Here is a 13,682-nt window from a genome sequence, read left to right as displayed (position 1 = left end):
AGTTCATTAATTGTGTGTGTGCATGTGTGTCCATCTCTATTCGTGCAGGAGGAAAACGATCAACATGTATTGCGTTTTTGGTTTGTACTCTGTAACTGCAGCTGGCCAACGTCTGCTGAGCGTATTAAACACACCTAACACTGAGAGCTCTAAATAAAATTCAAACTACGTTCAGGTTAGGAAATTGGAGTTATCTTTTTTCCATTAACTGAATTCATGAAGCAAAGTTTCACCTGTATAGTAAGTTTTTGATGACATTCCACATCTCAGCTTCTGCCTGTAGAGTGGTGCGTGAGAAAGTCAAGAGGACTTATATGTTGGAAACACTGAAACCCTTCACCCCCAAAGAAAATTGCTTTATCCAAACTCATTAAACTTTTATTAAACCATATCTGAATATGGAAATTTTACTCAACTTCAACTTTACTTAACTTCAGTATCTGCTTCAAAATTTTTTTAGGTGAGATTTTGTTTTTTAAAATAATCCCTGTAATGTCACTGGGATATCCAAAAGCAGTCTGCAAAGTATTTGGCTAGGCAGACCATGCCTTTTTTTCCCCTCTCTTTTTAATTAACTACTAGCCAAAATTCCCCTGCTTTTTTTTTTTTTTTTTTTTTTTGCTTTTTCTTTTTTTTGCGAACCACCAGCCAAGCTGTATGTTTAACTTTTTAAGTTTCAGTATGTACCTCAGACTGCAGACTTTGCAAAGTAGGTCAGGAATACCCAAAGGATACACATTTGAAGGCTACAGATAGCAGAACACACCATTTACGGCTTTGTATATATACATATATACACATTCTATATAATATAGGTAGATAGATTCAATGATTTAAACACACTGCATCTATACCATGTCTTTCAAGAACATTCAGATATTTACACTGTTAGATCACCACTCATTTTAGACCCACTCCAGTGCCAGCTGCCAAAAAAAGGTACACAAATCAAAATATGTTACCTTTGTTCAAACAATACTGCTGTTCATTATAAAATAGAAGCTGTCATGCTTAATCTTCCAGGAACTAAGAACTGGTACATTCTTGGATCAGAGGTGGCTTGAAATGGTTTGAGGCAAAACTGAAGCGCACTGTTTAAGTAAATCGTGCTGAGGAACATTAAGTGCATTGATGATTTTTAGCATCATCTTTTATGGACTTTTTTCCCCCAGATCTATTAGTAAACTAAAAATGCTACAATATTTTCAAAATACAGAGAGATTAATACATCAGTGATTTTTCTGTAACATTTTTACAATATCAAATTATACATTCCCTATTGCATTGTCAGCCTCGCTAAATGTAATGGGGGATCTGAAAAGGATGCTTGAGAATAGACACCACGATAAAATGTACCTATAAAAATTACACACTGACTTTGAAAACACACCAAAAACTAACTTTTCTTTGAGCATTCTCAGTATTTTCCAAGTATCCCAATGCCTACTGTGGGCACTAAGCTATAGGCCGTGATTTTCATTTTCCATTAGAGATGAAAAAATTGCTAAAATCAGCATTCAAAAATATGTCGATGGCATGATATAGAGAAATATAGGGAAAAAAAAGGTAAAAATGCCTTAAATTCTTCAGAGTTGTACCCTTTTTAAATCCCTTTTAAAATCATATTTTAACCTGGGAAATTGCTAAATTAAAAATACATACACTTTGGTTATTGAGGAAAATCTCTTTTACAGCATTACTACGCCAGGACTTCTTCAGATTTTTAAGTATTTTACAATTTCATCTTAAACAACACGGATTATACAGCATTCGACAGGCAGACACAATCTTCCAGAGAGACAGACACAGACACACACAACTCTGCAGAGGCCAATCCTGCAGCTTGTACTGAATCCAAAAGTCCCCCTGACAACAGCGAGTATTTTTCAAGAATAAGAATTGCAGGATCAGGCCCCAAAAGTGCTTATGAAGATGAGATGTTACTTCAACAGATTGAATGTTAGATTAAATATAAAGATTGAGGCAAGACAAGTCTGGGGTTTAAACCCTAGGGAGGATTGACATTTAAAGTGTTGCCACTGAATTATAGCTCTCCACATTGGGTGGGGTAACCTCCTACTGGGTGGAGTGTCTCCCCTAAAGGAAGGGAAAACTGGCACAAGCCAACTCAGTCTTTGAACGATTTTCCTACTTGCCAACTTATGAAGTCGTCCTGACGTCAACTTCGTCAAGGAAGTCTATTGCCCAACTCTGTCTCTTACTGTAGAAAGTTTGCTTGTTCTCAAAACCCCAGCAGATGTAGAAAAGAAATTAAGGAAAAGGGACAAAAAACCCTGAACAAAATAAAGAAATGAGGGAAAATGTGTTGACTGGATTTTACGGTTATTTTAAAAAAACTCTGTTGCTGGGTTTTCTTGTTTCTAATATCAAGTTAATACAAGTAGATACAGATCACTCGAAACTATTACTAAACATATTTAAAAATCTCGTTTAGCTTTAAGACACGGGGTGGAGAGCATACAGAAAGTGGACACACTGAAAGATAAAATCTCCTATGTGTTCTGCAATGGCTAGTGAGTATCTTCCTAATCGGCGTCACTAACAGGTGTAAAACACACTCATACTAGGAAAATAATATTCATTGAACAGCATCAAAGGTATGTTTTACATATTATTTCTCTCTGAATCAAAATAAATTGTTTCTCTGAAAGGAGTCAGGTGCTGGACAAGACAGAAGGAATGCTGGGGGGAATCTAAAAAAAAAAAAAAAAAAAAAAAAAGCATCTCAAATGCCCATTGGGAGGAAAAGAAGTAAAAAATCAGAAAACAGTTTAAGTTACCGTAACCTGAAATGCACCAGCCATCACAAAGAGCAATTGGAGAAATCCAGCAGAGCTCAGCAGGAAAGATTTTTAATAACAGATTGAAAAACAAGAATAAAAATAACTGCATCAACAGGGCCTTTCTTCCTCAGGCCACAAGCCCGTTTTTACTTGATATTTAAAAAAAAATGCAGTTTGGCCACTAAAACCAATCCAGAACATTATTAAAAGTTAAAAGCTACCAATTACTTCTGTCTGTTCTTTTAAAGCAAAGTTTGGCATTACGTCAGTTGGTTTAAAGAAAACAAGAAAGAGAGAGAGAAAGAAGGAGAGAAAGTTTCCTGCTTGTATAAATTAAACCACCAGGGAAGGTGTCTAGCCACTTGTAAAGCATTTATTACAGGTTTTTAAAGGGCTAGTAACATTTAAAAAATTAAATATTTTAAAATAAATTTAAAGGAAAAGAGAAAAGATGATCTGAGCCTGGAAAGAAAACAGACTTATGAGAAATTAGACATGCATCAACTGAACCTAAGAAAGTAAAAATTACTATTAGCACTAAACTTTGCAATTCAAAATAACTCTATTTTCAAGGCAGAAAAATCTTATTGTAGCCGCTGTACTCACACACATCCCTTGTGAGACGGAAAAGTTCCACTGAACTTTATGGGATGGAACCAACTGGGTTCTGCAGAAACGTCCTACAGAAGCACCATCCGTGGCAGCTACGCGACTCAATAAAGCATTTTCTGTCGATAGCTTTACTAAATCCACATACAGACATCCCCAGCAGGAATAAGATTCCTTAGTTAATGCAGCAGGACCATATTAAAAATCACTGATAGAAGGTCTGTCAAGTTCTGTTAAATTTTAGACGTATTTTTTTCACTGGTGATGTTATAAAATTTTAAAGAACCACTTTAAAGTTACTAGAAAATAAGAATCTGATATCACAGAACATGAATAAAACATAATGGCTGTAAGTTTCTTACACACAGCTGCGCCAGTTCACCTAAATCATAGTCTTCCAAACCCCGTGATGCCAAATCAGAGGCTCCTCTGACTCTGGACGACACGTCAAGTGGAATGGTGTTCGGTTGTGCAACGTTTTTGGTGTGTGACAAAATGTCCACTGGGAATTCAAATCGAGACTAGGGGAGCTATCCTCCCATTGCTCTGTGTTTCATTTGAGCCTTGGTCTGCATGACAAGAAGTCAGGGTAATATGCCAGCACTTTCCTCCCCTCCCTGTGCTCCTCTGCCCCAGCAGCGTTTCTTGCTGTCTGGGCACATATACAACTGGCGAAGGAGCTGCGTTCTGGAAGGCCCTTTATTGATTAGGTGCAAAATAACATCAAGGAGTGAATAATAAGCATAATCTGAAAAATGTAGTTGCATGTCTTGCCCCTGTAAACATTTACTATTTAATGGTGTAATTGTACTTTAATCCTTCACATCATCTAATATAACTCATTGTGCTTTCCTTTTAATTAGCAAACACACAATCCAAAAAAAGCAAAGCCCAGAAAGTTTGTATGCACCATAAAAACTGAAGCACAAATAGTTTTAAAATAATCAAATATTCTCTCTTTGGATGCAGGCTTATCTTTTAAAGTCAAAAGAGAACTTCGTTGGCACAGGGCAGGAAAAATAACTCCATAATTCATGACAATACCAAGAAAAAAGTTCTTCTCCAGAAGGACTGGAAAGGGCACCTTTATTTATCTTTTGGACAGACAAAAATAATAGAACCTAGACCAGATATGTTGTAATTAATGTATTCAAAGGTCAACAGGCAATGGTATTTATACAATAAATGGGTGCAGACTACGCTGGTTGTAGTATTAATCACCAGTATTTGAAAATAGCATTGTTTTCTTACTAGGTAAGAACTTGAGAAAGTTTCAGAAACAAAAAAGAAACTTTTTTTTTTTCCTCATACCTGCCTGCTATTTTTTTAACCAATTGTTTTTTAACTCATGAGGTATAATATTTGGGACAAATATATCCAAGTTTACAGTTGCCCAGGACTGCCACAGCCAGACCCAGACTACCTCACTAGTTGTGTTGAGGAAACTAAATTAAGTAAGGGCAAACACCAACTGGAAAGTTGTCAGTTTACTGAATGAATGGCTTCATTTTACACACCAGTTAGAATACCTTAATCAGAATATATTTCTGTTCAAGGCCAATACTTTTACTACTAGATGGCAGTTTGTTCTACCTGAAACTATACTAAAAATGTAATTTATTCCCACTATACTTTCACTTAACAAAAAGGGTTGTCAGATTCCCAGCCTATCATGTTCAAAAATATTTAACCATAAACTTTCTCACTATGTTATATTTGGTGTTACCCACAAACCTTTATTGAAGCGATACTGCCAGTGTGGCTTCAGTTAAGATCTGAGAATGTTTCTATTAAGATTATTACATTAAAATACTGTCAAGAGTTTGTAAGAAACATAAATATTCATACACATACAGCCCCCCCAGCCTCAGAAGGAAAGTTCCACATGAAAAGAAAAATTTAAATACGTACCAAAAGTTGCCTGGTTGTAATTACATTTTGGGTTTTTTCCTAAATGTCTCTGCTAATTTTTTAACTCTTTCACACTGTAATGTAAAATAGTTTTATTTCAAAGCAACTGCCTGATAAAGTGCTAAAAGAGGTAATTCGCATGAACAGAAAGTAATTAGTCATTGTTTGCACAATGCTTTGAAAATACAAAACCCAATGTGTCAACTAGCATTAAAATATAATATGATTGGAATACACAGATTTGACAAGAAACAATTGCATGTTGCAGACACCCGAGTCCACAGACGAGAATAAGTTCTTTGCTGTTATAAATGTTATAAATGCACTATCACTATATGTGGATAAGAGCATTCTTTACACTCAGCCAGAGCATGCATGATAATAATGTGCACCGTGAAAGTTTGCTACAAATGCTAGAGAAGACATTATAGGAAATAATCCTGGTAGGGATTCATCAAATGTTACTGAATTTACTCTCACTGATAAAAATGTAAGTCAACCCATAAAGCTACCATATAAATTATACTAAAAATGCATTAAAAACATGAAAGGATAACCCGGCTGCATCGTGTTTGATGCCCAAAGAAGTCTCAGATCTGTGAAGTCGTCATTTACATTCTTTTCCTTTATTAACAAGGCTATGAAATAAAAAAAAAAAAAAAAGCTATACTCTCACAGGCAAAGACTATTCAGTGTTATTTGGAATCTCTTTTAGAGGATCACAGGCAATACATGTAAACTTAAAAGCTGATGCAACTTTGCCCTTTACTTACTTTGTTGTGACTATGTATATGCAAAGTTTCAAACAGAGAAAGTTATTACATGCAACCAAAAAAAAAAAAAAAAAAAAAAAGCGATAATCAGACAGAACAGGGTGGATTAGGAACTGTTTCTCTCATGTCTAATCTCCCTTGATTTTGAAAAGGTGAAGCAGACTTTTGTTGTCACAGTCTGGGGCTAAACTTGTATACAGGCACAGATGCACTACTGAACTTCAGAATCACTGATTCTTTGTGGCAAACCTCAGGCAGGTATACATTATTCAAGAGGAAAAAAGAAAAATACTTTTTTTCCCCTTTACAGAGAAAGGTTCCACTTATTTGGTTTGACCACATTATTAACAGACTTTCATTCAGTGGTTAAAATAGAAAGAAAAAAAATCTTTCAAAGTGTTGATATCATTTCCAGACAGTCTTGTCAGCATCACAATTTACAGGAAATAGTTGATGTTCTCACACAAACCGTGTGTTTACTCATAGACCCAGAGTACTTATAAAAAAAAAAAAAAAGGAAAAAAAAAAACAACCTTCACTCTTTTGGAGGTTTTTTTTTAAATGTCACTCTGGTGGAATATCTGAGAGAGCTGTCTAACCTAACACACAGATTGTGAACATGAGGCAAACACAGACTGCAGTTCAGAAGACTACTGTAACTTTTATTCTCATTTTGTCCACGTCAGGAACTGGCTCTTACCACTACTTTCCTTTGCTGCCCCTTGCATTTTTAACTCTGGCAGTCTTCTCTAAATGTTCAGCTTTTACTAAAACCAACAGGAAAGTAACATGATGCCACCAACATCCATAGGATTTGGTTGCATAGTTGAAGACAACAGACCGAATGATAAAAAGTTTGATGGTTCCTTGAGAGACTTTACTGAACTCAATTAAATATAACTTGAGACGCATTAAATTATTGTCTCTTTCCATCAACATTCAAAATGTGCTGCATAGTGTAAAGGCAGTGAAGGCAGCATACTCTGCAGAACAGCTTCCATTCTCTTTACTAGACAATATTCCCCCTCGGAAGGGACTTGTCACCTTGATTCCCAAAGGGTGCTGGGGTGACCCGGCTCCTGCTTTGCCAGGCAAGGTGCTCGCACTGGCGGAGAAGAAGTGATGCAGGGGAGACGTCTCTCCAGCTTATCACTTACTTAGCTTAGCTCAGTCAGTGCACTGGAGAAGTTTGCCATTTGCAGATAGAAAACACAACCGGTCGTGGAAAAAAAGAGATAAAGGAGACTAGCGGGCCCCACTAGAACCCGCGTAGGAGTGCCGGGGTGTCTGAGCGCCGTGATTTGCAGCAGGGAGGCAGATAAACAAAGCCACTGAAATGTCAAGCCCCCTCGGGGAGCCGCTCGCGTCCCAGGGCAGCGCAGCGGCCGCAGCCCCCGGGCCGGACCCTGCGCGGCCCCGGAGCCGCGATCGCCCAGCCCGGGCCACCCCGGCCGCGGAGCGCCCGCCGCCGCGCTGCCCCTGCAGCCCCGGCCTCGCCTCCATTCATTCCTCCCCGCGGAAAGCCACGGGCGGGCGGCTGCAGCGGGGACAGCCCCGCCGCAGCCCCCGGGCCGGGGGCGGGGAGGGGAGACGCTCCACGAAGTTGTGGCAGGCAGGGAGAGCCAGGCGCAGGGACGCAGCGCTGGCAGCGGGGCTTCGTCTTTAAGAGGGAAAAGTTTCATGTCTCTCTGCCTCTGATTTGAAAAAATAAATAAATAAAAAAATAAAACCAAAACACTAAAAAAAAAAAAAAAAATCACCACCACTATGCCGCCTGTTACCCCGGTGTGACCGGGAGGAATCCCAAGCCCTCCTCCCGGAGCAGCACCGCTCCGCACTTGGCCTCTCCCTGTGTGTCCCAGGGAAAAGAGAGGAAAAATAGGAAGGAAGAAAAAATTAAAAGGGGAAAAAAAGAAAAAAAAAAAAAAGAAAAAAAAAAAAAAAAAAAAAAAAAAAAAAAAAAAAGGAAAAAGTTTTTCCCAAACTTACTACTCTTCATGATGGTGTCTCTGTGCCCCGCTTGTCATGATCCCCATTAAAACTTCCAGCAGCGGCAGGAGCGGCAGGACTGTGCGACTGCAGCCCATCGGATGCGAACCCTCTGTGCTCGTCTTCTACTTCCACCCCCCGCGTCTCCCTTCCCCTCCCCCCGAGCGCCCCGGTGCCGGGGAACCGGCGGCCGCGGAGATAAGGCGCGGAGCGGCGCGGAGGGGAGGGCAGAGCCGAGCCGCACCAGCCCGCGGCCGCCGCCGTTCCCCTCCCCGCCTCCGCGCCGGGGGGCTGCTCCCCCTGCCCGCCGCCGCCGCTGAACTTGACCCTCCCGACTCCAGCGGGGCTACCGCCGTTTTGAAGTCGCCAATTTCCAGCCATCACACATGGCTTTGACCCTCCGGCGGGGGGAATGGGGGGCGCGGGTGAGGGGGGGGATGCACCGAGAGAAGCCTGTGAAATCCGAGCAGCCCCCGTTGCCTGGGATTATGCCCACCCACCCTCCGCTTTTGTTGTTGTTGTTGTTGTTGTTATTGTTGTTTTTATTTGGGGGGGTATTTTTGGGGGGAGGGGGTGCACCCCCGCTGCCCCCCCCGGGCACACGCCACGCTGCCGCGGGCGCCGCGCCCCCGCCCGCGCCCCCCCCGCGCCCGCCGCCGCCGCGCCGCCCCCGCCCGGCCCGCCGGCCGCGGCGCCCTCCCGCCGCCCCCGCCCGCGCCCCCCCGCGCTTACCTGTTGATTAACCGGCAGCAACAGCCCCGGCAGCCTGGAAGATGGTGGAGCCGCGGCGCGAGCCATGAACCGTCTCCTGCTGCCGGCGGAGTTGGACGCGGATTATGTGGCGGTGGCCGGGGAGTGGGGGGGGCGGGGGGCCGCGGCGCCGCTGCCTCCCCCCTCGGCCCCGCTCGGCGGGGAGGGGGCGACGGGCCCGCCGGCGGGCGGTGCGGTGCGGCGCGGGGGCGGGGGCGCGGCGGGCCGGGGGCGCGGGCCGGGGCACGGCGCGGCGGCCCCGCCGGCAGCGAGGCGGCGGCCTGGGAGCGCGGGGCGGCCGGCGCGTTATCGGGACTGTTATCGCTTGTCAGGACCTCCGTCTCCCCGCATTACGTCAGTTTCAAGACACCAACACTATTAATATCAAAGGAGCCTTCGCGGAGGAAAGCGCCACCCCAGACGGAGCGCCCTTAAAGAGACAGTGCAGGCGGCCCCGCCGCGCGGCCCGCGCCGCCCCCCGCCGCCGCCTCCGCCCGCCGCCGGGCCACGGCCACGGGCGGCGCGGGCCGGGCCCGGCGGGCCGGGCGGGCGGCGGGGCGCGGCGGGCCGGGCCGCGGGCAGCGCGCTGCGCGGCGCAGGCATCGCCGCAGGCCACAGGCGGGAGGCGGCGGTGCCGCGGCTGTCACCGCGACCCGCGCTGCCCCGCGGCGATACAAGGCGCGACCCGCGCCGCCGCCCTCGCGGGACCCCGGCCCTGCGGGTTTCGTGTGGGCTCTGTGCCCCGTGCCCGGTGTGCGGGTGCTGGGGCGGTGGGCCGGCGGTTCCCAGGCTGAGCCATGGACGGTCCCGTTACCGCCCGTGCTGCGATACCGGGCGCAGGTCAGCCCCGAGCCGATCCGAGAAAACCCTCACAACTTTTCCTCCTCGTGCAGAACTTTTTCAATTCGAATTACTCCTATATCCCCCATGCTACGAACTGCCAGAAGTCTGCATGTCAATGTAAAAACTCTCTCCAAGGAGAAGCAGTACATAAAAGGTTCCTATGAAAGGGTTTTAAAATCCCAAATATAGTAGGCGTTAAAAACTATGTAAACATTTGTTGGGCATTTGGACACAATTTTTCTGCAGTTAGGTGACTTTATATGGTGTGCTTTTCCTCCCATGCAAGTTGTTTTAAGCTGATTTCACATTCAAATGGATGCACTCTGCTTGCTTGCAACTACTAACGCACTATTCAAAGAAGAAGCTGGAAAAGAGTTAAATTATTACCATTTGAGAGTTGAAGCTGCTTCCCCCCAAATTTGAAATTACATAAGTTTTTCCTTACAGTTTTATTCTCAAATACATGGTGAAGTGTAAAGTATAAAATCTTCGGAGATACATGGTGACACAAATGAAACCCTGTTGTAAAACTTATGGCGTTCTCAGCCCTCACTCCAAAACTTAAATATTCTTCATACATGTTTAATATAATCCACTGGCAGATTTGTAAAGTAATTGCTTGTGTAAATCACCCAGGAGCACGTTTCCCCCTTAAGTTCTTTTGTAGGATTGTCTGATAAAGCACTTCATGAATAGAAAAGCAGTAATTCACATACAAGAGGTGAACTTGTCATGTTGAAAATGGAAAGTTGCACGATTAGGCACACACAGTAGGATCGCCGACACAGGGAAAGGGGAACTCACTGGTTACATGTGGTACTCCCTCTATACCCATCCACAGAAAATGAGTTCGGAGCAGCAGAGACATATATGGGATGCCAAGGAAAGTAATACCAAAATTTAAAGTTTGTTACAAAGTCTGCCTCGATACTTTAGTACTTCATGCTTGGTAGCACCTCGCTCATATGTGCGCAGACAACCTTTCCTGACTTCATAAATTTACTCTTTCTCAAGCTGCAAATGCCATGGCTGAACCACAGTCAAAGAGACAAGCCACTTGCACAAATTTTAGTGAATACAGAACTCTGAAAAGCAAGTATTTTTGTCACATCAATTCAAACGTGTTTTTTTCAACAGTTTTGATTTTATTGTTTTTACTGAGCGTGTCAGCCTGAAGTGTCTGTTTGCTTGGCATATGTCTTGCACAGGAAGGGTTAAAATAGGCAGGTATTTTGTCTGATGACTTGGCTAAGCATCTTACAAGCAGGGCTTGAGTGGAAAATATTTAAACAAGAGTTATTTCCCTTTACTTCTCTGCTCTAGTGAGACTTATTAATGTCTTTTTATTTTAAACCAGGAAGTGATGCCCCCCACACCTTAAATCCCTGCCAGTTCTTATGTGTGGCTGCAGCTTTCCCAGATTTTATTCACAATATGACCGACAAACTGTGAAGATCAATAACAGCAAAAACACAGATTTCAATGTGTGTAAAGCTTGATAAAAAACACACCTTTTTTCACCTGTAGAGGAGTATTATAGAGGAGTGTTTTCAAAGGACAGGAGTATCTCTGTGCATGCACTTTTAAAATGAAACCGCAAAGCCATTCATAAGCGAAGATGAGAAGGACACAACATGTCTTCATAGTTTCAAGCAGACAACGCTAATGAAATACTCTATCTCTCAGAAAAAGTTTGTTACTGTATCTTTATTAGAAATGCTTTCATGATACATTCTGTATTTCAAGTTAAAAAAAAGCAGATCAAGAAGATGTCAATATGAATCTGTTTATATTCACCACAAAGAACTGTAGAGAACTTAAGAAAGGCAAAATACATTTTTATAGATGTTTTTCAGGCAAATTATTTATTTATGAAATAATTTACAAAGAAAATTTTTACCTCATGCCTTAGATACATTGCATATGCTTATGATTGACACAATATGTTTAGGCTCAAAGGCCCATACAGACTTCCTTTTTTTTTTTTCTTTCCTTTTTTTTTCCTAGCAGGAATATTTCAAAAAAGCCAACTAATTCATGAAGTCATACAATAATTGTTTGACAGTTGTTTCCAATATAGGAAAATAAGCTATGTATATTGTTTTCATTCAAATATTTGTTGATTTGTTGTTAGAATGCTTTGACATTGACATGCCACAAATTGCATTAGGAGAAATACTGTAGATTTATTTTCATTTATTATCTTCTGCTGTCAAACTTTTCCAAAACCACTTAAAAGAAGTTTTATTTCACTTTGTTCAAAACTCGTAGACTGCATGAAAATAGGTTGTTTTTGAAACAACAAGTTCAGCTTTCTCTAATAGATAAGAGCTGAGGAAATGCAGGAAAAGCAGCAAAGCGAGAAGATGCAGAGAAAGTGCTGCTTTCACTGAGAGGCATGAACAAAGTAACTTCTAAATAATCCTCCGGGTTTTTTTACAGTCAGGCACATTCTCCATTGAGGGAGAATACAGAGGCCAGTCACAGTTGCTTCTTGAAGGAAAGCAGTATAACAGTCATTGTTTATCAAGATGACATAACATGCCATTTTTGCCTTTATTGTTTAATGCAGTATCTCTTGTAGTTTACTCAGCACAGATACAAAGAGGGATTAACAGTAAAGCATAAGCATACTTGTTTTACAATTTCAGCCTTTTAGTGCATAACTTACTGAAAGTACTAGGGCCTATAATCACAATGATTTTACCTGATGGAACATGCATTTCAGAAATATAATCCAACTGTTTACCCTAACACGTCATAAATTGCAACTCTTAACAAAAACCTCAGAGATTGACATCTGTTGGTCTTAAATGCCTGCTGCTTTAGCACACATCATCAAGAAAGTATTTCGGTATTATTCTCCCTCTGTTTGGTAGTATATTACTTGAATTCTATAGACAGTTCTCTTATACTGTCTTCAGTAATGAACATTTTGAGAAGCACTTAGTTATGTGTCTGAGGCACTCCAGTGCGAGATTCTTGGGATCATAAACACGGAAACTTGCCGAATTTCTGCAGACCCACTTCTTTTCCTTGCACAACTTTTGTCACATGAAATCGTCAAGAAATTTTGTTCCCCATCTTACACCCTGCACAGAGTCAAATTTCTGAACTTCAAGCTGTGTGCCAAAGACTAAAAACTACCACTGATTTTCAAAGACATGGGGCTGGGGACCCTAACGATGTGGTTGAAACGTCTCTGAAAAGAGATTATGCGTTGTGATAGACAGGGCAGTGCTGAGAACAGCCAGTGAAACAGCATGCAACTGAAGAGCTAATACCATGGCATCATCCCAGATTCAACAGATGTTTTCTAGGGGGATTGGATATCTGGTAATGGGAAATGGAACCTTTCTTTTCTATGTCACTGGTTTTAACACAGGCCAGTAGCAATGGAAAGTCAATAATAAGCAATGCTTGTTTGGTAGCTTTCTCCACTGCAGGGTAGAAAAATGTCCTGACTGCAGCACACCGTGGCTGGCTGGTACTTCCCTGCACCCCGGTGGCACTGCTGCCAAAAGGGCCCTTTTGGAAAACCCTTTTCCCTGGGAGCAGTCTCCCAGGGAGGGATGAGGAGCAGCGACTGGGCACAGACTGCTCCTGCTAATGGTGTGTCTGCAGATAGTTAAATAACTCTGGCAGCCACAAAAGATAATTTATCACTTTACACTATCATAAAATCTACTACAAAATTAAAAATGCTATAACACCAGACTCCCTAAAATCATTTACATGCAGGAATCCACATAATTGTATAGATTTTGATCTGAAAAATGCTATGTAAAAGGCATTCATCCAAAGCTCTGAAAAGCCTCACATGCACATACACATACATATGAAGTAATACATAATGAGTGTCTCCCAACAAATATCAATAAAAGAAATGGCAGCATTTCTTCCCACATTTCAACTGCATGATCAGCAAATCAAAACAACCTGAGCCCCCTGTCTTGTCATCACCTCCTACCAGACAGAGCCACTACCTTTTCCTCCCTCAATC

The 13,682-nt window shown here is 42.4% G+C and overlaps 1 protein-coding gene across 1 annotated transcript in view; it reads right to left on the bottom strand.

The window, feature by feature from the left end:
* The window catches only part of TRPS1 (transcriptional repressor GATA binding 1), a 207,235-nt gene extending 198,975 nt beyond the window's left edge, over positions 1-8,260 (bottom strand). The window contains 1 exon segment of the mRNA XM_056485069.1: positions 8,087-8,260. The gene's annotated coding sequence lies outside the window, so the exon portion shown is untranslated.
* Positions 8,261-13,682: the final 5,422 nt, after the last annotated feature.

The sequence above is a fragment of the Oenanthe melanoleuca genome, chromosome 2, assembly GCF_029582105.1.
Source record: "Oenanthe melanoleuca isolate GR-GAL-2019-014 chromosome 2, OMel1.0, whole genome shotgun sequence".
Taxonomy (NCBI): domain Eukaryota; kingdom Metazoa; phylum Chordata; class Aves; order Passeriformes; family Muscicapidae; genus Oenanthe; species Oenanthe melanoleuca.
This window is presented reverse-complemented; position numbering and strand designations above follow the sequence as displayed.